At 35.3% G+C, this 24,156-nt stretch overlaps 1 protein-coding gene across 6 annotated transcripts in view; it reads right to left on the reverse strand.

Moving 5' to 3' along the window:
* Positions 1-22,868, reverse strand: part of Rho-5 (rhomboid-5) — a 290,319-nt gene extending 267,451 nt beyond the window's left edge. For all 6 annotated transcript variants that reach the window (XM_072014674.1, XM_072014675.1, XM_072014673.1 and 3 more), the window contains exons 1-2: positions 21,356-22,868; positions 20,409-20,710 (exon numbers count right to left, since the gene is read on the reverse strand). The gene's annotated coding sequence lies outside the window, so the exon portion shown is untranslated. The remainder of the gene's footprint in view (positions 1-20,408; positions 20,711-21,355) is intronic.
* Between the last annotated feature and the right edge of the window lie 1,288 nt (positions 22,869-24,156).

The following is a 24,156-nucleotide window of genomic DNA, read 5'->3' on the forward strand; positions in this document are numbered from 1 at the left end:
CTCGTCCGATCTCTCAAATTTCAAGATTAAAAAAATATATCTTTAAGTGAAAGTACCATCGACATTGGGAAGACGCGCAAGGAAACGTTTTTATTTGCTCTGAAACTTAAATATAAACGTCTCCTATCCTGCTGAATATTTTTAAAATATCGATTGTCGTAACATCAGTCAGGCCCTTAATTTCTTACAAAACGTTGTGGATTTATCACCTAATGCGAAGTATTTTCTATCTTTATTTTGTTTGCTGGCTCCTTATATCCGTATTTTTCTGTACACTTAATATCGTCTAATTTAGTAATTTTGATAATTAATATTATTTCCGTTTAGTATGAAAATAACTAACACGCATATAATTACGAGGTGAACATCTTCCTCGATTACCGTACGAGTAACATAAAGTTTGCTAAAATTTAATTAAATCTGCTTTGGCTAGCGCATTCGACGGCGTAAAATTTCACGCTTTAAACTTCCAAAATACTGGTTTATATTAAAGGAATTTATCGTCGAGCTTACACTCGCATTATTACCAGCTGAATGTAACCTGTAATTACACGTAAAAATTGTTTAGACGAAAGCCATAAGGAAATTCATTAGCGACGAACCCACTGAACATTTTATAAAAAAAAAAAAAAAAGGGAGAGGAGTCGTAATTTCCGTCGGAATATTCAATTAAATCCTCCCTGGGAAACGTAAACGCGACAAACAATGGCAATGCTCGTGTCACGAAAACCACCGTTGCTGCATTGTTACGAACTAACCTACCACAACTTGCTCGACCGTGGTTAAAATCTTTTCTTTGCTTTAATTAACCGATACGGCAGAAGCTGGAATTCTACCTTCATCGAAGATCCTTCGTGCAAGTGAAAGTATTTCGAATTGACAAATTGGAATAGCAGACAATATAAATGGCAAAACGTAAAAGAAACGCTTTAGAATTTTTCGATCAATTTCACGCTTCAAAGAAAGGTGCTTGATCAAGTGAATTTTTAATTAATATATGCATAATAAGCGCGATAATACACGCTATAATATATACGCGAATTAAAAAAGAAATTGCGCGAGATATTTCATAATTCCAATGCGAATTATATGCGAGATTTGAAAGTATAAAAATGTTCGGAATGCACATAGTGTGCAAAAATATATGAAATTCTTGTGTCGATTATCGATCTTTGGCAAAGAGGAAAAGTACCGGGGAAGAAAAGCACGATACTTTGCCATGCCCAGCGGAGAAACTAGGAGAGAAAAGCTTTCTCGTACGTCGAGAAATAGAGCATCGAAAAGTTTCGCTTTGCCGTGCAATTCCTTATTTTTCAGATTTATTCGCGCGAACCACAGAGTGAAAAAGTATTCTCATAAGGAAATAGCATAAATTCGTGGTCGCCACTAAATCAGCCAAAATAAAAACCGTCTGTTTGTCGAGCACTCAGCATATGCGAAAAAGTTTCCTGGTAACCATTAAAACGGCCAATCTCATCGACCGACAAATATCTCACTTGCTATCGAGCTTTCACCATGGACTAGCTAGTCTGTGCTTTCACGTAGAAAGCTCGTCCTTACGTCTTAAATAGAGAGGTGACCATTGAAGAACAATTTTAAGAATTTTAATCTACCAATACCGCCTTTTTTATTTAAATTTGGAGCAGAGCATGTGCATTTGCTATCTTCTTAGTATATCTAAAAGCTTGGAAAATTTTTCAACCACTTTTATACAATATATTTAAACCCATGTGAAAGAAACATTCAAACTTCCACGATCAAGAAGTCAACAAAAATGTATAGTATTCGCGCATAATATTAAATCGTGAATCTACAAAAAATATCAACTTCCCCTAGTTACACGACAAATTATTACAGAAACACTTAATCATTTACAATCGACAAAATCTAGCAATAAGTTTCTCGAACGCAGTATTCAAATGCAAATTTATAAAAATTCATTCTCGTTCCTTGCACGATTACACCAATAATAATTTAAGATTATCAAAGAAACGCTCAATTCTCTACAACAATATTCCCTGAAATTAATAACGCCTACATAACAGGCCTCGATTAATCACAGCAACAAGATATCTTCCCAAAGGCTAAATATCAGAAGATCAATATCAGACTCTTTTTTTCCAACCACCAGTTTTTTCGATCCTAAATCACCGACTCTCACGCGATGTTCAAACTTCAACAAAGCCCCCCTAACTATTTGTATAATGTGTTTGCGAAAGTTAAAATACTCATCAGAACAAATGTCTCAATAAACGGGGATCTAAATGTCGTTAATAGACTACGAATATCTATGCAGATTCATGCTATTTAAAATACAAATAAAGAGATAGAACTCAAAAAATAAATATATATCTAGAAAATAGAGATTTGTTTCACTTATTGAAAATTGTAACGAATACGCCTATTGCAGACTGTAACGATCGTAGATGCTCTAGTTTGCATATTTTACGTACCATTATACATCATGTGCATTTCCTGCATCCTGAAATCTCTCGTATTTCTAAAATTTACCACCGACTTTCTACAATATCCTTTATTACGAAGAAATGAAATAAACGAATTTCGAGAAACTTAGAAGATACTACCGGCTTGCACTCGCAAATTATTAACAGTTCGCGAAACGCCCAGCATCTGTATCCAAGAACCATCGAACATGGTCGTTCTATTGAAGACAGAGTTGGTCGGTTTGCTCACGGTATCTCGGCAACATGCAGCTATTACGTGCTAGCGAGATGAATTATTGGAACGACCGCTATGAAGGAAGGTCGCATAGATGGAACGGCCACGTTGTTCGATTTGCCGTTGAATAACGGGTGTGCAGCTCGTTCGTTCGCAATATCCTAATGTCCTATACAGTTCTACCAGCCCTTCGATAAAACCTACTAGCCAACAGGATCCATGGATCGTGTGAATGCTAACTCTGCTCTCACCGAACTATGCATCCTACATCCGTTTGTTGCTTCCATGTATGAATGCCTATGAATGACGTCATTTTAAGGCGTGATACCTGCATTGCCAGGTAATTTTCGTGGCAACCGTGTCAAAAAAAGATCATACTAAAGATATCCCGGCTCCACGATCTATTAATTAAAAGGCAATCAATATTTTATCTTCAATTAGCCATGCTGCGGTTCACGGATTTTTATAGTTGAATCTCGCTCTTATTTTGCTACAGAGACTTTTAATATTCCAAAAGAAGTATTTATTATTAACGATATTCCAACATTCTAAAAAAGCGTCAGGTTGCAACAAGATATGCTTCTATATATATTGAAATATTTCGACGGTAGTCATCCGTGAAAAAAGGAACAAATTATCTCACGTTACGAAAAAAGATATTGCACTGCAAGTACGGCGCATAATTAAAATATTACGATGCAGATCTAAACAAAAAAGGAAACTAACGTGTAATTACAAGGGAGGAGATAGCTAAGAAATAACCATAGCCAATGGAAAACGGAGCGCACTAATTTGCCAAGCGATAGCGGTGATCAAAGTTTATCTTCTCGCAGTTACACCGTCTGACTAGCCTGCTGAAACATAAAAGTTGCAAGAAAAGCAGTGTTGACTGAAGGAAGGAACCGTTACGCGAGTTTTGAGATCAAGAAGCTTCGGTTTCTTCGCTCATGTTCGAAGGCAAGCTTCATAATTCGCCAACGCTCGAAGTTGCGAAAAAAAGGGAGGGAAAAAAGAAGAGAGATGGCGAGATTCTCGGAGATTGGCAATAAACAGAGGAAACAGTCCCTTACGAGAAAGTTTTCTAATTATGGTTAAATCTTGCAGCCAGCCCGAATCGGCTTAGTTTGCAACGAGGCTTTCACCGAGTTATAACCAAATTTTCAAGTTAACTGCGAACGAAACTTCACTCCACCCCCGTGCTATCTGACGCGATTTCTATGTATATTTGCAGATGCAGTTAAGCTGCTGTTTAAAACTGCGGCCGACGACAACTAGTTCAAGAAACATGTCTCGATTAATTACGCTAATTATACAAATTCACCGCGATATTTTGTAAAATGCAGGGAGAAGTGAAAGGAAAGTGATTCGTCAAGAAGAATTTGTCAAATTATTAGTTTCATCGTTGTTTGGGGGGAGTTTCAATATTCATTGAAGCAAACATGAACTTTTGACCTGGATCACTGAAGTAACTCGTTCCAAATCCTCAAATATATATATATGTACCTAAGAACGTAAATCGAGCGTTTACCGCGAACGATTTATTGAAACAGTGAGTCGTGTTACTCTCAGGTGGTGAGGAAACGAATATTTGTGTACTTGAGGGCCAGTCTATCTTTTAAGTCTATATTTTTCTTAATTACTGTTCTTCTTTGATATCAATGATGAACGAAACGAATAATTTATTCTTCTTCAGAATATGAAAAGTGGCATGAATGTATTCATTTCATTTTAAATCTAAATATCTTATTTTATGTGAAATATATTAACGCAATGAAGACCATTAATGTTGGAATACAACGATATTTCACGCATAGGCATAAGTACCCTTACACAACACCCACACAGGCATTTGAACAGGACACTTACACAGGTCATACTCATTACTGTATAGAGAGTGGGGTTCAAAGTATTTAAAGGATCATGGGTTACTACCTAAGTCTGAGAGTACCTGGCCAACAATCAACAATTCTTGTATACGTTGTTAATTATATCACTCGCTTATATACATCAGGTTCTGTAGTTTCTGTTTAATTAACATCACTGAATATTATTTCAATACAAGCATTGTCTTCCAAAGGTTATTAATCTTAACTTCAAGATTAAATTCTAAGAATTAAACCTGCTTACTCGAAATGGTTTTAGTACTCGATAGAATATCCTTATCTTTTGTGTATTTCACGTTTTTTATGAATAAAGTATTCCGAAATAAGAGATATTTAAAATGATACAACCTAGAAGAAGGTACGAAGAGTTTAATGACGTCGATCACGTGAAACACGGAATACGAATAAAATTAAACAATACAATCCAATCCAATCTCGACTCAAACTATTAATGGTACTAATAATCCAACGATAACATTAAAAGCAGATAATATTAACGGAATAATATCAAAAGCTAAAGCTCCTATTAATTTAGCAGCAACACAGAAATAATCGTTTACAGGAAAGTTCTTCTGAATGCATCGCGATAATCCGGTTTTGTTGTCAAATTATCAATTATCTGACGATAATGATGCATACGCTAATGCCAGACTAACTGTGGGTTACAGTCGGTCTGCAATCTGGACGAACATGATTACATAAAGCTAACGAGACCGAGACACGCTCGAGGGAGAAACGACACTCAATGCGGAATATCGCCGATGCAACGATGCGTTAGGTTCGGTCGATAATACTATTCGAACCGTACAATATTCCGTACTCGACGTGTGTCAATCAACTCGTGGATCAGGCGCAGGCAAATGTTTGAATTGGAAATGATCCAAGTAGACGTAGTCATTGGGGTTATTAACCCTTTCGAAAATTCTGACGCTAAATTTTACCACAACTTTTATTATTCGAAATCTCACATAATAGTTGTAGCTTCAATCCTTTCAAACATTTGTAGTTTCTTACTGTTATTTTTTAGCTATATTTTTTAAAAAATTGTAAATCGAATATCGAGATTCTTCGATAACGATTCGACAGAAACCAAAATTCGCAGACCAAACAAGCGATGAAATTTCATACCGCGATAAATCAAGGAATACTCTGTTCTCTGTTATATTTCGATTAATTTGCCTTTGGAAACCACTTTGTGTAACCAGTCTTTCAATCTTTGTTTCACAAAACACGTTCGATAAATCTAAATATTAAAACCATCAAAATCCGCCAAGAGCCGGACAAAAAAACCGTGATAAAATACAGCACAACGATGTGAAAGCATTCTGTAAAAGAAAAATTCTGAAACAAAATCCGTGAAACGTTTCCAATATTACGAGATAAAAACAAGAAGAGATCGACTTGAAAATTACATTTCATCCGAAAACTTTCCATATTTTTATTTGAAACTGGATTTCGCGTAAACAACGCTTTCCAGTTGGATTGGATGATCCTGGTGTATCGCCAGTCTGTTTTCAGTTTGGAAAAAAGAAAGAAAAGATATTCAATTGGTGCTTGAAAAGAAAGTTCGACTCGAGTTAGGAACGAATTTAAAAGCGCAAGATGATACGAGACACGGTATACTCGTACCACGATGTTGAAGAAACCACTCGAGCCCGCGATAACTGTGCAAAATAGTTTCATGCAGCTAGCTACAACACCACGAGCATTCTTCGTACCACTGTTAAACTGCCGGTGGTACAAGCAGGTCAAGGAAACGCTTCAAGAATCTAATAACGGTGCTATTTGAGATACATATTTGGACCAGAGTCTCTTAACGATTTTGTCAACTATTCGCCGTGTAAAACTTACATTTTCTTTCTGGCGATAATCGTTCCGATGCTCTAACTTGCGCTAGTTACTAAAAGTATCTTTACATACCTTTATTTTCCAACGAAACATTTTTTCATTAACGTTTCATTTCTATAGCTCTGTCCTCATACGTAAGTGATAAAGAGTTCTCGAGAGTTGATTTTATACATCCAAAAACAATGAAAAAAGCTCAGATAAACGTATGTTCTATATGTCTTCGTTTAGGAAATATAAAGAATTTTCTGTTACCTAATTATTTTCGCAGAAGATGCTCGAAATGGCTACCTTGCACTTCAAGATAAGACTGTCTTGGCATACATCCCCTTACACTCTGAATGTTTCCTGGTGTTTGCCCAATTTGTTGATAAGCTCGTTGTATTCATAACTTTAGTACATCAATGTTTTCAAGTGGTATTGTGTACATAATAGATCCGTTATATCTGATAACCGAAGACAGATAGAACATATGTTTATATGAACTGCTTTCACTGTTTTTAGGTACACAATAAGCTTCCAAAGTGAATCCCACATATTCTGCCACAGCCGATATATTATGGAATTTATAGATTCAGCAAGTACTATACAAAATGATGAAAAGAATAATCTAGTGATCCAGGATTGTAAGTTGATTAATACTCGCCATACAAGAAAAAATTATTTTAATAAGTATTCGTGAATTTATACAACAGCCTTTTTTCATGGTTTCTATATAAAATAAAATTGTGAACGCTACTAAAACATAACTAAATATATATGCAAAATGACCATAGAAATAGTTCTATAGTTCCTTTATAAAAATATAAAAAGGAATTTACAGAATGCATCTTACAATAGAATACACTCTTAACGCGGCAACATAAAATGTTCACGAAACAAGACAAGGAAATTTCCTATGAAAGCAACTTTGCAATAGGAATTCCTCAAATAACACAAAGTCGAAGGAAGTCGAAAGAAGAAAAAGATTTAGTTGGATGTAACCAGTTTGAATAAAATATTAGGAAAAGAATAGAGATGTAAGCAAAAGAGAGCGTTGTTTAGAACTCTAGAGAGAGTCCTGTACGTGTATTCTGTAATAAAGTAAAATACGGCCCTTTCCATTTGGCATCACTTTCCTAAGTTCCATTCGTCGGGACTTCCACTATAATTTGAGAGCATCTACGAACGCTCGAGAGACTTTCTTTCGGGCGTACTTTATTCCTCACTGAAATTTCCCAACTTGTTCATTAAAATTCCGCGTGTTTTACGACGCTAGCCAACTTCCTTGGCCAACTACCGACGAACTTGTTTCATTACTCCTCTTTACGGCAAGAGATTATTTTCAAAATTGGATAACGCGTTTCTGCCCCACTCAATTTACCATTATGCCGACTTACGACGGAATTCTAGGATAATATGGGCTCGCAGTCCTGATATTTTCCATTCAGGAAGTCTGGATCCTCGTTCTCTGCTGAATGTTACCAGACACGATTTTCTGGAAGATCTAAAAAGTATGGAAAGAACGTTTCGAGCGACTAGAAATATACTTTTGAAGTTACTACACATATTTTATCTTTATCCGTCTTGCAGAGTGTAGCTGCGTTCTTTTTCTAGATGGAAAAGTATAATTTTCGTCTATAAGAATAAATTACTTCCAGGTAGAGGATGCAATAAAACATTAAATGTGATATGTAATATTTCATTCTGCAATTTGGACGAGTTTGTAAGTAAAGTAGCTTCTTTTTGAATCTTCAACAATACTTGGAGATATGCAAAAATCTTACAGATACGCAGAATACTTGAAGACGATACCTATCTATACCTACTCTTTCGAGATGATCTTTCTGTCTCTATAAAAGAATCAAGATAACGAAAGATTCGTTACTACACGTATTCTCATATAACGAATACTTGTTTCCTGAAATGAAAACTTGAACAGTTGAAAGGTGAACCGATCGATTCAAACATGAATAACATATTCGCTATGAAACGAAGCAAATCATCCATTCCAACAAAGCAAACATTAATATTTAAGAACCAGAACGAAGCATAAAACATTCCTCTTCTTCCTTGTCTCGCTAATTTCATTCCTGATCCGCGATCTATATCCTTCGTGAATTAAAAACGAAATTTGCATTCAACCAAACACACTGCTACACATACAGTATTTCCATTGAAGCGATTCTCTGCTTTCGAAGCAGAAGCAGGATTTCGGTACTATACATCCAGCTATCAATGAAATCTCCAAAGCTTTTCAGTATTGTCTTTTTTGTATCCTGAATAAGATAAATGTATCGAAAACAATAGGTGGAGAGAAAAAACGAAATGGTATGAAATATTCATTGGAATAGCAGGAAGTACAGAGGGACAATCCATTTCGCCCGCTGCATATCGGTATATTTACAATCGGTAAACATTTTAATGCAACTCTAACAAAGACTCCACCAGGAAACGGGGATTATTAATCTCTGGACAAACGTTACTAACGAAAGACGAGCCGGGTTATGTACATAAATGTACGAAACAAGCGAAGTCGGGACAGTCTCGTTAAATAATCGATATCGTAGAATCGACGCGTGTTATCACACTATTTTTGAAATGTACAAAATTTTTAGCATTCTAACATAATAATTACTTCATAGTAATGCGCTGTTATAGTTCAAATCAAAATGATTGTGAATTGTTTCTAGACGTTTTTAACACGGAAAGTTTTAAAATTAAGCCTCCAATTGCTACGACATGTTTTCTCAAGTTTTCAAGTTTACTTCGCTTGCTAGAATATCCTAATATTTATAAATAAGAACGTAGATCTTGCGAATTCAAATTGGAAGGGCAAGTTCATTCCATTACCACAAAAGAAACACGTTATTATAGGTTGTGAAGTCGACCAGCTTGAATCAATATTATGCAAAGATTTCGAGGAAAATCGAGAAGAATCAAAAAAATACTTAAATATAGTAAATGGGAATCACCTAGGTGAAAAAGATGGTTGCTCTTCAGACAGGTTTCGTTTGTTTCGTTCTAGATCACTTTTATGAAATCTCATGATGCGGTAAGAGGAACACAAAGAAAGGCCGGGTATCTTTGTCGTATTTAATTTTAATACGAAACAGAGTGATGCTATTTTCAAGCATAGAGAATTAAGTTCCAAGCAAATGGAATTGTCGTTTTAAAATTGGAGAAAGCTTTCTGCTATGTTCTCTTCGTTATTCCTATTGTCGTTTTGCCTTTTCCTCTAAACCCATTCTTGAACAATCGTACTAGCTTCTAAGATTTTATTATGGGATCATTACAATAATAGAAATTCACTAATATCATACATAAAGTTTATCAAAATCTATATAAAACTACACTACAAATCGGATACAAAAATATTCGAAATAAAAATAAATATGATACATTCATGATTCGATAAAATTTCTTGTACTAATAAATGCAGAACTCTATTTCATGAAAAATAGTAGTTACTAACTAAATATATACATATTTCCATCATCAAATCGCAATAACCAAATTCTGTATCGTCAACTTAAAGTGGTTATAAGTACGAAAAATTCCAGCCAATCTGGGTCACCACTATTGCATTTTATACAAAGCTATAGCAAATTTCCTAATACTTGTGAGCTAGTGTTGTATATCCAAGCTGCTACTGACAGTTTCCAACTTTAATATTAAATTCTCGGGAATAGATTGACGACTATACATTATAACGTCGCCTACCTACAGCAAAAAATAAAGCAGTTTGAAAGTTATAAACAAAGAGTTTGAAATTGTATTTAAACAGAAATAGAATTATTAAAGGTACACGTAAAGTCCATGAGACGGCTGTTCAGATTTGCAGGCTCAATTAAAAAGAAAGGGCCGGGGCTTCGTAGAAAATGAAAGAACGAAAAGACGAGAAGTGCTTGCGTTACGAAAGACCAGGAAGAAAAGAAAGGAAATGAAGAAGAACGGGGGAGGAAAGAGAAAGAGTAGAGGAGAACATTCAATTTGCTGCAATCGTATTCGTACTTCCACACGAGTGTGGAAACGAACAAAAACGAAGGCTACCGAAAAAGACATGAAAAAGAGCCGGCTATTTGTTAATTAAATTCACTGAGATTATATGAAATTGAAATCCAACTACCGTTTTTCCTCTTTCTTTTTTCATAATTGAACAGAATGTGAACATTATTCGTCAGGAAATTGAGAGATTTTGTGTTTGACGTTGAAGCATGTTTATTATAATTTAGATTTATGTAGTTACAAGATCATGAAGGGTTTAGTATTTATAGTCTTTCACTCTGATGGATATTAAGTTCGATTGTGTTGGAAGGAAGAATATGGTGGGATTGAAAAGAAATTATTTTCGTTACGTTATTTGATGATAATAATTCTAAAAAAATTGCCTCAAAATTTACTTAAATTTCAGTATGAATATTTCGAACGATCCAATACTCTCAGAATCAGAAGCGCAACAAAGTTTGGTACATACTAGACAATCGATACAATTATAAGGAATACAATATCACGAATAAAATATGAAGCTAACCGATTCAACTTTGAGTTACTTTGAAATCCATGCCTTCGAGAACCGAAGTGCCTCTCATTCATCGACTGACTGAATTGACTTATCTATAACTCTCTCCAAAGTTCGTCACCTCAAAAGCCGGGGTCAAACGCCTCTGGCTGTATCGGCACGACGTTTAATAATCTGTTGTCACATCCCCTGAACAGAATTTACCAATCAGAACGATTGAGAGGCTCAATAGAGAAATGATATGTTTTTCCAAATATACCACAAATATATTCAAAAGAGTTTGACGAGATTCAAAAGAAAATTCAAAAGTTCAAGAAGAGAAAGTTCGCTTGGTATGGGTGATGATTCTTGACAACTGGTCTTGATGAACTTCATCTTTGGCTATTATTTTTGTCATAAACTGGCATTTAATATAAATTAACACAATTCAAATATACCGTTAATATAAAACACTTATACTACTAATTTAAAAGAATTCTTTTGTTAATTTATAAATACATATCACTAATTTCAAACAATTATACCATTAATTTATAACAGTACTCCATTATTCTAAAATGATTATACTATTAATTTTAAACAATTATACCACTACTTTAAAATAATTATGCGCTTAATCTATAACAATTACCCCATGAATGGAAAACAATTCTACCATTAATTTAATATATGTTTAATATATTATATATTAACTAAATCTTTGAAATCTTTCATGCGAAGCGTTACTTCTATTAAATTTCATATTTTAATTTTAAATATAGTACTTAAATGTTCATTTCATTACATAAAATAAAATCGGTTCTAATGCAAAGTGGAGCTATTAGGTGACTATGAATGGATTTTAATTCCTCGTGTTCTCTCAAAGTCAAGAAATCGCAGCATGTTCTTACATTCAAAAAAGCAAATGGACTCAAATCAAAGGTAACGAGAGCTCGTCATCCAATCATGCATACTACTATTGGTAAGTTGCATGATTTGGTTCCTTTGGTAATGAATCCAATGTTCAAACATGATTATTCGAATTCACATGCGAGCTTCACTCTTACAAGTTCTATCACACTCGTGTATACTTCAATAAATAACAATTTTTAATATTTTTAGAAAGATCTCTACCCTCGCGTATAAACGTGGCAGAGTCATTTAAAAATTTCATTTTTGTCTTAATGAGTTTCAATTTATTGTTCATGACCTATAGTATTCTGTTCTATAGTAAATGTTCTGTATTTTGAAAACATAATTAATAACATTTTACAGTCAAATATAACGGGTAAGTGTGTTTTTCAAATAGTGTACCCTGTTCCCTTTAACAAATTAAATATTTAATTATGATTAATAATGAAATATATTATTACGTATGAAGGATACATATACGAATAATACCAACGAACATACTAACGATCATATACGATAGTATTAATTTACATATTATATTTTAATAGTAATCTTTATTCTCGCATCCATATACATAAAATCATATTAAAATCGTATGGATTGCAAACCTTCTCAATACCTGCAAATGGCAATTAAGAAATTTCAATGTTCATTGCTTCTTCATTATCAAATAGTCTTCTGCTCCTGATAACATAAATAACAATTACTCACGAATCAAATATGATATAAGTACATATAAGAATCTTTTACGAGATCTATCCAATTCCCTGTCCGCAATTTTAACATTATTTTAAATTAGTTAAATTATTATTAGCATTAAATCAAATGAAACAAAATTTACTATAACGTAGGATAGATATTTTATCGATAAACAGAATTACTAATTTATGATATATGATGGGACCGTAGTTAGCTCCCTATGGTACGTACCGGTAATTGGTATCGTTTTCCAAATATTAATATCTCTGAACACTATTGTAAATAATAGAGAACTAATATAAGTAATATTAATTTTAATACGAAAAATATATTGCTATTTGTGTGCGTACAGTACGCATATTAATATTTCCAAGTACTACTATTTGAAAAATAATATCAAACCGAGAACTACTTCTATACAATCCAGTCTAAATCATCCAAAATTCTTTTCATAATCTCGATAATCTAGACTGTACTAACGCTCCCCCTCGCCCTCACGGGCAACTCCGTTGGCACTATGGGATATCATGGGACACCGTGGGACATCGCAGCATGCATGCAATTTAGCTTATTTAATCATAACATACATACACAAATATTACAAACGCGTTCCATGCAATGATACGCTTATCTAACTTGAAACATAAAAATCTCTTCTCTTTCCCTTCTTTATCACAAAAAAAAATTCCTTCCAACTATGGCATAATGTACTAGGTTCGCGCGTATTTCGAATTCAATAGCTTCTTTAATTCGTAAGTAGCTCCAAGAATTCCTTTGTCTTGATGACTGCTCGCCGTTTGTGTCGAGTCGCGAGAGTTGTCATCGCGCCAATGATGCTTGCGGAGTCCAACCGGGGATCTGAGGCCCTGTCCGATTGGCACTTCGGTGCTCGGACTGGGTTAGGATCTGTAATTCGATGTCCTTCGTAATCCTGTTCAGTGGGTTCCTCCCATCAGGAATGGACCCCGCTAGTTCCCTTGAGACATGCCTTTGTAATCCTGATCAGTAGTCCCTCCCACCGGAAGCCCCACTTGCTCACTTGAAGTGTGTCAGATTACAGACCCGCGTGCTCGATCCTTAGCTGGGCCACCGCGAGATCATCGGTCGATAGCTTCGACCGTAGCTCGTGTAAGTTTCGAACGGCGAGACAGAAATCGAGAGATGAACAATCTTTGGAGCTACTACTCAAACCTGCGGTTATCACGTGCACGGAAATGCATCACGTAAATTCGTTGGATCTTTCGAAAGGTCGCAAACTCGTTCGTCCCCGGAGTGCCGCGATTTTTACTTTATCCTGATCGATCACGTTTTTTTTCGCTTTGCTATTTTCAAGGAGAGTTTAAATAAAAGTCGTGCTTGAGTGATCAGAAAATTTGTCAGTGTCTTAAAGGATATTAGTATCGCGAATGTAGAATATCGGAATCTTCCTTTACGAGACACGAAATAACGAATAAATTACCAAGTATCTTCGTTTTCTTTCTTTCCTTCCAAGTTAAACAAACGTATCTTTGATACCGAATGCTGCCAGCAGAATTGTAGGCCCAATTATTGTAAAGATGTTTGTAAAGATCTATGTAATTGTTGTGCGGCAGGTAGATGTGTGACGTATACTTCTTTTCTCAACTTTGTAAAGATTCATATAAACATTGTATGGAAGATATATGTACGTTGCGTACTGTGTACTTTCTGGTAAGCTTGTGATGGTGCGTGGTGTATGCTTTACTTGAAGCTTATAAAGATTCGTGTAAGCGCTAGGTGGGAGATGAATGCTTCGCAGCGTGTTCTACGAAATATCTATCTCTCTTTATACAGGTCCATGGAGTAGAGTCAGAACTGGACATTCTTGTTAACAGCTTGAATGCCGAGATTTATGTGTAATGTTGAGTGGCTCGTGGGCGGAGCTCATGTGTAGTTACCTCTTCGTGATGAAGTCTGGTAATTGGCATCGTTTTCCAAAGTTCCAATCTTTACATTATTTTTATATCAATCGATCAGTTTTTGAAAAACGATACCACACCAGGAACTACGCACAGATCATCAAAAGTTCATTTTGGAGTTTTTTGGTGATCTAGATTGGACCAATAACTCGTCGTGGAACGCCGTGGAAGGCGTAAATTTTAGTTTTAATTAATTATAAAGTAGATAAACGTATGCCATAACTGAGAATTTATTGTATAATCTTTGTAAAGATCTATATAATCGTCCCGTAGGAGATAAATATTGCATGATGCATGCTTACTTTTAAGTTTCAAGTTTCAGGTCTTAGCTTTAACTCTCAGCTAGACAGCCAACTTGGGATGCATGTATGTTATTGTTAGTTTTAATTAATCAAAAGACAGATAAGCACTCGTCGTGGCAATGCCGTGAGATATCGCGGAGACACCGTAGGATTTTAGTTTTAATTAATTTTAAGGTACATATATCCAGGCTAAATCTATTGTACACGTCCTTTGTACAAAGATACATCGTTTAACTTAAGGCGAGAAGTTGAAATCTTTCCTTTATCTTATGCTTTTAAATATTAAATTATTATATAGAACAGTTCATTTAACAGAGTGTTTATAATTTTGGCTCATTTTTAATTTCGCTGGGAAATTTAAAATTTCTGATACGGGAGACTGAAAATGGGGCTGCGATCTATATAGTATCTACGTTTAGTTTAACTTCACCTTTAAGTAGCTTTTAGTTCCTAGATCTAGATTAAGTTAATTTTAAGCCTCATTGTTGGACGGCGAGAGCCAACGAACGAGGGACTTATTCTTTGTTTTAAGTCTCGCTTTTAAACCTGAAGCTTAAGCCTTAATTTTATACCACGTCCTTAGTCTTATGCATTAGTTTTACTATAGCTGTGAAAATCAATGTAGTAGATCGATATATTTATCTATAGAAGCAAGCTTTTATATTATTTATCCTTTTATTTAATTATTTATTAATTTGAACATAAATTTGGCTGCTTGAGTTATTTGTGAATTGCGTTGTGTTTCCAAAGCAAAAGTATATGGAAAACTAAACTTTTATGCTTCGTTTACGATTGCAGAATATCCTGTTCTATATTTTATGTGTAATTTCATAGAAAACCTTAGTTTTTATTTAAACCGCTACTATATCGAATCGATAATGTCGCATGTGACAAAAATTATAAAGGGGTCAGGTGATACCCAAAACGTGGTACACAGAAAAGCATCGCATGTTTATGCTGTTCTTAATGAATGCTAACGCTATTAAACTAACTAAATGCTCAACAACCGGTAAAAAGGCGCGATCGCTTTATCGACTGGCTTTTCCACGTCACGCGAAAACTCACGAGCAATTGTTCTTGAAAAATACTTTCTTCCCTCGCTATTTATCCTGGTCTGTCTTTAATCATTGATAAATCGTGGTCGACCATAATATTCGATGGTGGAGAAGGACCACACGTGGGTGGACGATTCGTCGTTACTTGATCGACGATGGTATCGATGAGAAACGCGTAACGAAAAGACAAATTGCTAACGAAATTGGAATGTTCGACCTCTTGTTTCACGATTGAAAAGAAGGAGAAACTACCCTCAGAGAGAGAACTATGTTATCTGAGTTATAAAACTAAACGAAATGGAAGATTTTCCGAAAGAAATATAAGGCAAATCTAGCTAAAACTCAGTACCGGAAAATTAGGTATTATTATTCTTAAGAGAAGTGCAAATTTTCCTGTATAACTGCAATCATATGCCATTATTTTTTACCATCACCAAAATTTGTTACTTATTAAAATAGCTAAATTATAATAATTTATTTGTTTATGGTTATTCTTACTCTCGGTTATTCTTAAGTAGAAGATGACCAGATATATTCAGACCAAACCTTGGATGACCATGCATCCATCATTCATTGGCATAGTTTCAAATACTCGCTTCAAATACTGGTTTTTCGGCACCCTAGACCAAATACTAATTATTTACCAGCGTTTTAATTTATTCAAAAAACTTTACCACTGCTATATTAATCACGCAGAATGGTCTCTACGATTCTTTATTGGTTCATAGCCCCCTGAACCTGGATGTCGATCCAGGAAATATATTAAAAGTAATTTTATTACTTTCCTTGTTTACATTCTTGATGCACGTGAAAGTTAATTGCAAAATGCAACTATACAGTAAAGAATTTAGATACCAAAGAATTATTATTATCCGCGATACAGTAATGTTAAGTTATTCAGTATGGTGAACGCTCAATATACATGCGAGTAACGTACCGCTGCTGTGTTCTCATTGATTTTTATATTGTTATTATATGTGGTGAAGTACATTGACAACCGCTAATTTCCCTGTCGTTGCAGATTATAATAAACTGCACCGGTTAATGAAACGTGCTACTAAAGAAGAAAATGTAAAGTATAATATAAGATGTATGTAAAAAAGCGCTATTATTTCCCTCGATGTTACATTTTTCTTCTCTAACGTGATTTGTTTCCGTGGGATTGTGAAAACAGAGAGGGAACGTTTGATATTTCGAGTGAAATTTTAGTATTTTCCTGGCAATAAAGATAAGGCAACTGCGAGAAAGATGTCAAGTCTCAAAGGTACGATCACGAAGATGTCAGGTCTCGTCGCTCTCACAATGCAGATATTCCTCAATTTTTTAATAAAGAGCTACGTAGCTCAACAATGAAATCACTAAATAAATTAAAAAGCTATCAAAAAGTCATAGAAGATACCATCAATGTTGGATTACACGCTACAGGATTTAAAGAAAAAACATACAGAACATGAAGAATAAATATAAAATGATAAACGTGTTTTGATACGAATAAAGGATTAATCAATCAAAAAATCATCGAAAAACTAATAAATCAACGATCTCGAATTAGTCTCGTTCTGGTATGTACACGTGTGAATCACGTGGAAAAAAACACGAACAAAAGCTCTGATAAAAATTTATCACTATGTACAGGGCTTTTTAATCATTCAATCTGCGGTCATTAATAATCGAATCGAAAATCCACCGACAACTACGAACGAGCAGCGCTGTAAATGATAAAGTAGCTTACACTAAAATGGGTCAGCCAATCGGGTTAAAAGATTTTTCTCCTAATAAATACTTCAAAAAGGAAGTTAAACAATGTTATGGAACGTAATTATATCTGGATGTAGACATGAATTACCCTCTTTCTACAAAGGCTACTTGTGAAAAAGATTCACAAAGACGCGAAGAATCCAACGAAATGGTGCTAATATATATATCACACTGAAATTATTGAAATCTAAAGACTTTGTAAATTGGACGTAATTATTTCCTGCGATTAACTCCATTGTTAATCAAAGAAACGTTCGTCCTAGAAAAATACTCTGACGAGAAGAAAGAATGTAAGACACTAGGAAAAGGTGCTGCCATGTGAATAAATTCCTTTAAACAAATACAATAGAGAAATAAATATAACAAATGAAATTATCTACGAGTTTACGGAGTCTATAAACTTTTAGTGTATTTTTCTAGCAAATTTACATACGATGTACATCTATCCATACCTTACGTATGAACCAGGAACATCAATAATTTGTTTCAAAGCTTCTATCGCTAAAACGTAATGCAAATCTGTCGCAAACTTCTATACACGATACTTCTTATGCTTAATACTTTTTGAATAATAGCAATTTAACAATCTTAAGCGAATTTCTCAAAGGACTTTCGCTTTGCCAAAAGATCTTTTAGCATAGATGTAAATTTCGTTATACGCTGCTCTTTCCTCTGATAATTACTCTTTGAAAGCAACGATCCTGAATTTTTCATTGTGAATAGTAACAAACTCAAGTAACTAGGTAAATCTACTTACAATGATTCAATGGACTTCTGGAAGAGGAAATAACTTTCCAACTTCTCTTACATTCTAATGGAAAATTTTACTTTTCCTTCTATTTCCTCCAACATGCACTTGATTATTGTTTTATCTGTATATTCGTTATATATCTACAGCATATTGTCGTTTTCCAAGAAAACGAAACAATGAAATATTTCTACAACTCAATCGAATCTCTCTCCAAATTTTAATATTGTATAAAATAATTTCTTAAACTTAAATAAAACTTTCCGTTAATATAATTAGCTTAAACGTGTTTTGCATTAATCTTCCCCTAACTAAATAATAGGGAATTTCTACGCCTACGTTGAGGTATTTTTCACTAATAATAATAATAATAATACTAATAATACTAATAATGATACCAATATTACACAGAATAATTTTTTATATTGATATAATTAGTTTAAAAGAGTTCTCACGCTGATCTTTCCCTGAACAAATAACGAAGAATTCCTGTGACTATCTGAAAACATGCTTCATATTTCAATATCGTAGAAAATAACTTCAGTATTAGAACTGATATAAGAAACTTTCTACACCAATCTTGTCGCCTGACCAATACCGTACGCTGTAACTCGCAGATTCTCAGCCCCTAAATAATATTGACTTTCAATTTACATTTCCAATAATTCAGTTCCATGTGCAGTTGTGCAGCAACCTATGCCCGCAACGTATGTCACGTACACAGCTGAACACGTGTTACGTGAACTGGTACTGTATAAAGGGTTGTAGGAGAACGGATTTGAGAGACGGCAGGAGAAACTGGAATACCGCCAACTTTCCATGTTCGATGATTTCACATTAAACTTTCAATGTACAACCGCGTCGCCGGATGTCGCGGGTAACGACAAACGAAGGTTTAGCAAAGCAGCGATAAACGGCGCATTTTATTAAACACCCATTCTACGAGAACATTTCCATCGTTACATTATGAAGAAGACACTACGCGGAAGTTGTTCAATAAAAGCTATTCGCGTTCATAAAGAAGTAACAACTGCCTTGACTCCCGCGACAGAGAAACATTTTATAAAGAGCTCCAACAGGCGCTGTTTCCACACGGACAATCTCCTATGAACTTTTTTGTTGTGCATATTTCAATGTTTGGCGATCGAGGATTGAAAATAATGGCGGAAAAACCTTAGAAACAACCTTTTTATCCTACTGAATATTTCAAAACACGAACACCGACGAAACGATCGTTTAATGTTTACTATTTTAATTAACGGTTTGTATATCTTTTACGAAGGATAATGTAAAAATTGTTATTTTCGTCTTATTTTCATCCATAAGAGAAATATAGTTATAAGGACGTAGAAAATAGAGATATAGTATTACGAAAGAAGATATCCAGAGAAAACGACAGAACTTTCCGCAGGACCTAATACTTCACGGTTTGTCTGATCTAGACAGAGCGTTTCCCCTTGAGATCTTATATCTCCTTTCTCTCGTATACTTCAACTTGGATAAGTCAATCACATCCAGCAATGCTTTATTATAGTTTCCATTATAGTATTTGTAGTATTATAATATTACATTTTCGTTAAACTTTATATTAATATGAATTAAGTTACTAAGCTTTCAGAGTTACTTTATAGTACTTTCACGTTAATAAAAATCATCAGTAAAATTTGTCACGAAATGCATAGAATACGAATAAAACAAAGTAACCTAACTCAAATCTAACCTCAATTGTTGTAGTCGCGTATAATCCGATAATACAAACTGAAGATCGAAAAATGAAATAGATAGATATAAATTGAAAGAAACGCCTGATACGAAGCAATCCGATATAAAAATACATTGCTCGAAACAATCAGAGGATCACGTTCCCAAACAAATGCAGAGTATTAACCAATACCAAAAAAAAGCATAATATAAACGTGATTTAGTTGTATTTGCGTTCTTACTCATTTTTACGTGATATTTGATTCGCATACGACACATGTTACATCTTTGTCAAGTGGTAAAAGTATTTGAATAACTAATTTTCTGATTATATTTAGCAACGTGTTTGCGTTAAGAAAGCGTGTTATCAATAGATGGAGACAAAAAAAATTCTGATAAGGTTACTCACATGTCTCTGATGGACCGATGTAATGTGCGTAGCACACGTAATCCTCGTCAAAACGTTGACAAAAACCTGCACACACTCGGAGCACTGATCGCAGAGCACACCAAAAACCAGTTCACTTCAGTCGAATAATCGCACGATACATCTAGAAACTACGCCCTACGATCCCATTCAGGAGATCGAGAGAATATTACAGTCACTTGGTCTCCATCGTGTCGTTTCGTCTCGTCCGCACCAGCTTTATAATAAGTTCATCCTCTCCTTCTTTTCTCTTCACCATTCCCTCCGCCACTGTTTATCTCTGCCTACAAAACAATATTTCATGTATAGTAGACAACATAGCAATCACATATGTTCATTATAGATATATTAATATTATAAGCATTAAAAAGAAAGAAAAAGAAAAATCGTGAAAAGAGAGTATAATGCGCCGTCGCGACGCATACGTCTTTTTTATAGCGTCTGCAATAATTATACGCGCGAAAGAACGAGCAACGCCAATGTCCTCATCGTTTCCCGCGTGTAATACAGAGAACCATACATTTTCTCACTACAGTATTATTAAAATTTCAAAATGTTTTGTATAATACATTTATGAAAAGTTTTTGTGAATGTTGATATACTTTCGTGAACCATTCGTACATTCGCACGAGTACAAGTAAAAAGATTTGTCAACAACGATACGACAGAAACGACACGTATCGCTTATCGTCTACAATAATAATACGCACGAAAACATAATAATAACATAACAATATATTTCAAAACAAAACACTTACTACACGAGTATATATCTATGCGTTGAATCATTACAAACAAACATTGGAATGAAAGATATTAGAAAAATTCATCAACAAAAATACGACAACTGACGACAACACACGCGTCCTTCGTTTATAATATATTTGAAGATGGAGAATGTTTCCCGCGTATCAACACAAGGGACTTACTATGTAGATCGTGTCCGAACGCCACGATTCCTGTACTCGCCCCACCGCAGGTTCCTGGTCGTTAATCGCGCCGCCCATCTCCCATCACGTTAAAACGCGCACCTCGAGAACGTAAGTCCAGAAAAATCGCGGAACGAGAATCGTTCCGCCGCGAGGTGGCCACGAAACGAGGTTAATAGCACTCGAGATCCTTCACACAGGCTGACTCCCTCAGACACGTCGTTCCTGATCAGCTGCACTAAAATTATCTACGCGAATTCGTCAGTATCCACGCGATAAGCAGCAGAAGGTAAACGAGTGTGTAGGATGAACGATTACGAGGCACAGAATATCCCCGTGAACGTCAATTTTCACCAACTGCAGGGACGGCACTTATAGTAACCCACTTTCCAGCGACATCGTTCTATTCCATTATGATTTGCTTCAGAGATTCACGATATTCTTCGAAACATTTCTTACTTCCCGTACGATCATTCGTAACACGTATAAGATGGCACAGAGGTCGAATTCCACGTCCACGAATTTTCTCAATTTTTATCACCGTCACACTTCGAGACGACCAGCTGACAGCATCGAGGATTAACAGAAAAACAGCCCTCGCCTTGCTCTATTTAACGTCAACTTTTAAGAGATCATCTTCCAGGAATTATCTCTTCGTACACTGTTTACGATCGTCTCTCGATTCGAACAATAATTCGATTAACATCATGAACGATACAATTGGATGCGAAATACGAAAACAGGGACCGTGTAATGAGAATGGTGCACACATCGAATAACCTCGCGCAGCCAAAATGGTGGACGACACTCCCGTGTTCTGCTTTAACTCGGTCGCCTGCCGCGTCCTCTTCTTGCGGCTAATAATCGTCGATCGTTTAAACACAGCTCTTAGATAGAACCTAGTAACACAGGATGTCGAATAGAATCACACTATCGAACAGCGAGATGGAACGATGAGATATGATCAAAGTATAGAGTGCACTGGAACCGCCTTCTGGTGCACAACACAACACAGCACCTCCGTACATGTAAAGTGGACCACCCGGCTGGCGCCTTCTCGTATCCGTTTCCGCGATTACACGTCCGCTCACGAATGTCCGTTAGTGGTTAGGAAACGAGTCGTAAGGTCCAAAAAGGGCCTTGGCCCAGTCACCTGATCGTGGCGTGGAAAAAAGCTCCACGAAAGACGGCAGCGTCGACAGGCTCCTCGCTGAGGGCATTCCAGCGCAGGCAGGGTGGACCGAAACGAACACCGCGCCATCTGCCAACTAAAACGTTCACCCGACGACTGGCATGGCCGCGCAACCAACCCTCGCGTCAATAACAATCCAATTGAACATGACGCGTGTTTTCGTCCCACCGTTCGCATCGTGGCATACCAATGCGATCCTTTTTTCTGCTGGCTCTCATCATATCTAGAACGACAACGAACCAACAAGATCGAAATATTTTCGCCGCATCTGAAACTCCGCGTATTTTCGTACGTTTTCGATTAACCGCGCACCAAACTGTAGGGGGCAGCTGCGCGATTTGGACTGAGCGCAACTTCGCATGGGAACCGCGACCCCACGGCGGAAATGCACGAGACCGTACGAAGCGCGGCTTCCTGAATAGTCTTATCGAACGTCGAGACACCTGCGGGTGATATTGCGAAATTCAAACAGACTCTGCCGTCGATCGAAGGGGTGGACACTATCATATGGTCAGACAGTGACCTGTTAGTATAGAATGAAATAAATGGACATTCACTCACTATCATGAAATAAATATTAGAGTAAATAAAAATTTAATTTTCAACGAGTATTTTAATTTCCCAGCAGTTTTTCGTTTAATTGCAATTAATATTTTAGTATTTATTTAGTAACTGCGTTATTGAGTTCGGTACCCGTAATGAAAATTTACTTTTATGTGCATAATTCGATTAAATAAGTAAATGTATATGTATAATTTATAAATAATAAATAGAGGAAAGAGACCTGTTTAGCGAATCTATTACTATGCATGCATAGTCTCGTAACGTTTAAAATTCCAGTCACGCATTCCTTCTTCTTCTTCTTCTTCTTCTCCGATGGATACCGAAAATTCCTCTTCTTTAGATACCTGAAACATTCGTTTAAGATCTTTTCCTTGCTAAAAAACGAAAAATATTTTTGTTTATTATTATTGAAAAGAGAAAAATAGTAATTAGAGAACAGCTATTTATAATTAAATATATGCGTTCTGTATATTTTTGAACCACAAATACATAAAAATCTGTAATCCAATAAACGTAATATTTGTTCAATTTATTACACATCAGAATTTTGTTAACATTTAAATATGACATATGAAGAAAAAAATAATAAAAAATTAAATCCGGTGAGGCATAAAACTCTATTAATAACACATACAGGTTCTTCGATCATAGACCGGAGATAATTTAACTCGTTATCCTTCTCCAATTGCCACTGCCTACACTCTTGACATCTTCTATAATTCAATAACCAAAATCCAAGATAAGTGACAGGGTCGCAAGGTTTTCTTGCTACAATTTCCTTGATTCCCATCTTCAATGGCAACTTAAAATACTTTCTTAACCATTTACCATCAAAAGATAGTTCTACTTCATCTGTTAAACTTATAGAACATAGTGTTTCACTTTCTTCTTCTAGCATTTTTTCTTCAGTATCATCTTATAATATAATGTAATCATATAATGTAATTATCTTATCATAATATTAAGTGTTATCTACTTTTCCAATACTTCATAATATACTAATAGTGAAATTAATCATCGTAAATGTACCTGAACGTATGATATT

The sequence above is a fragment of the Bombus fervidus genome, chromosome 12 (assembly GCF_041682495.2).
Source record: "Bombus fervidus isolate BK054 chromosome 12, iyBomFerv1, whole genome shotgun sequence".
Taxonomy (NCBI): Eukaryota; Metazoa; Arthropoda; class Insecta; order Hymenoptera; family Apidae; genus Bombus; species Bombus fervidus.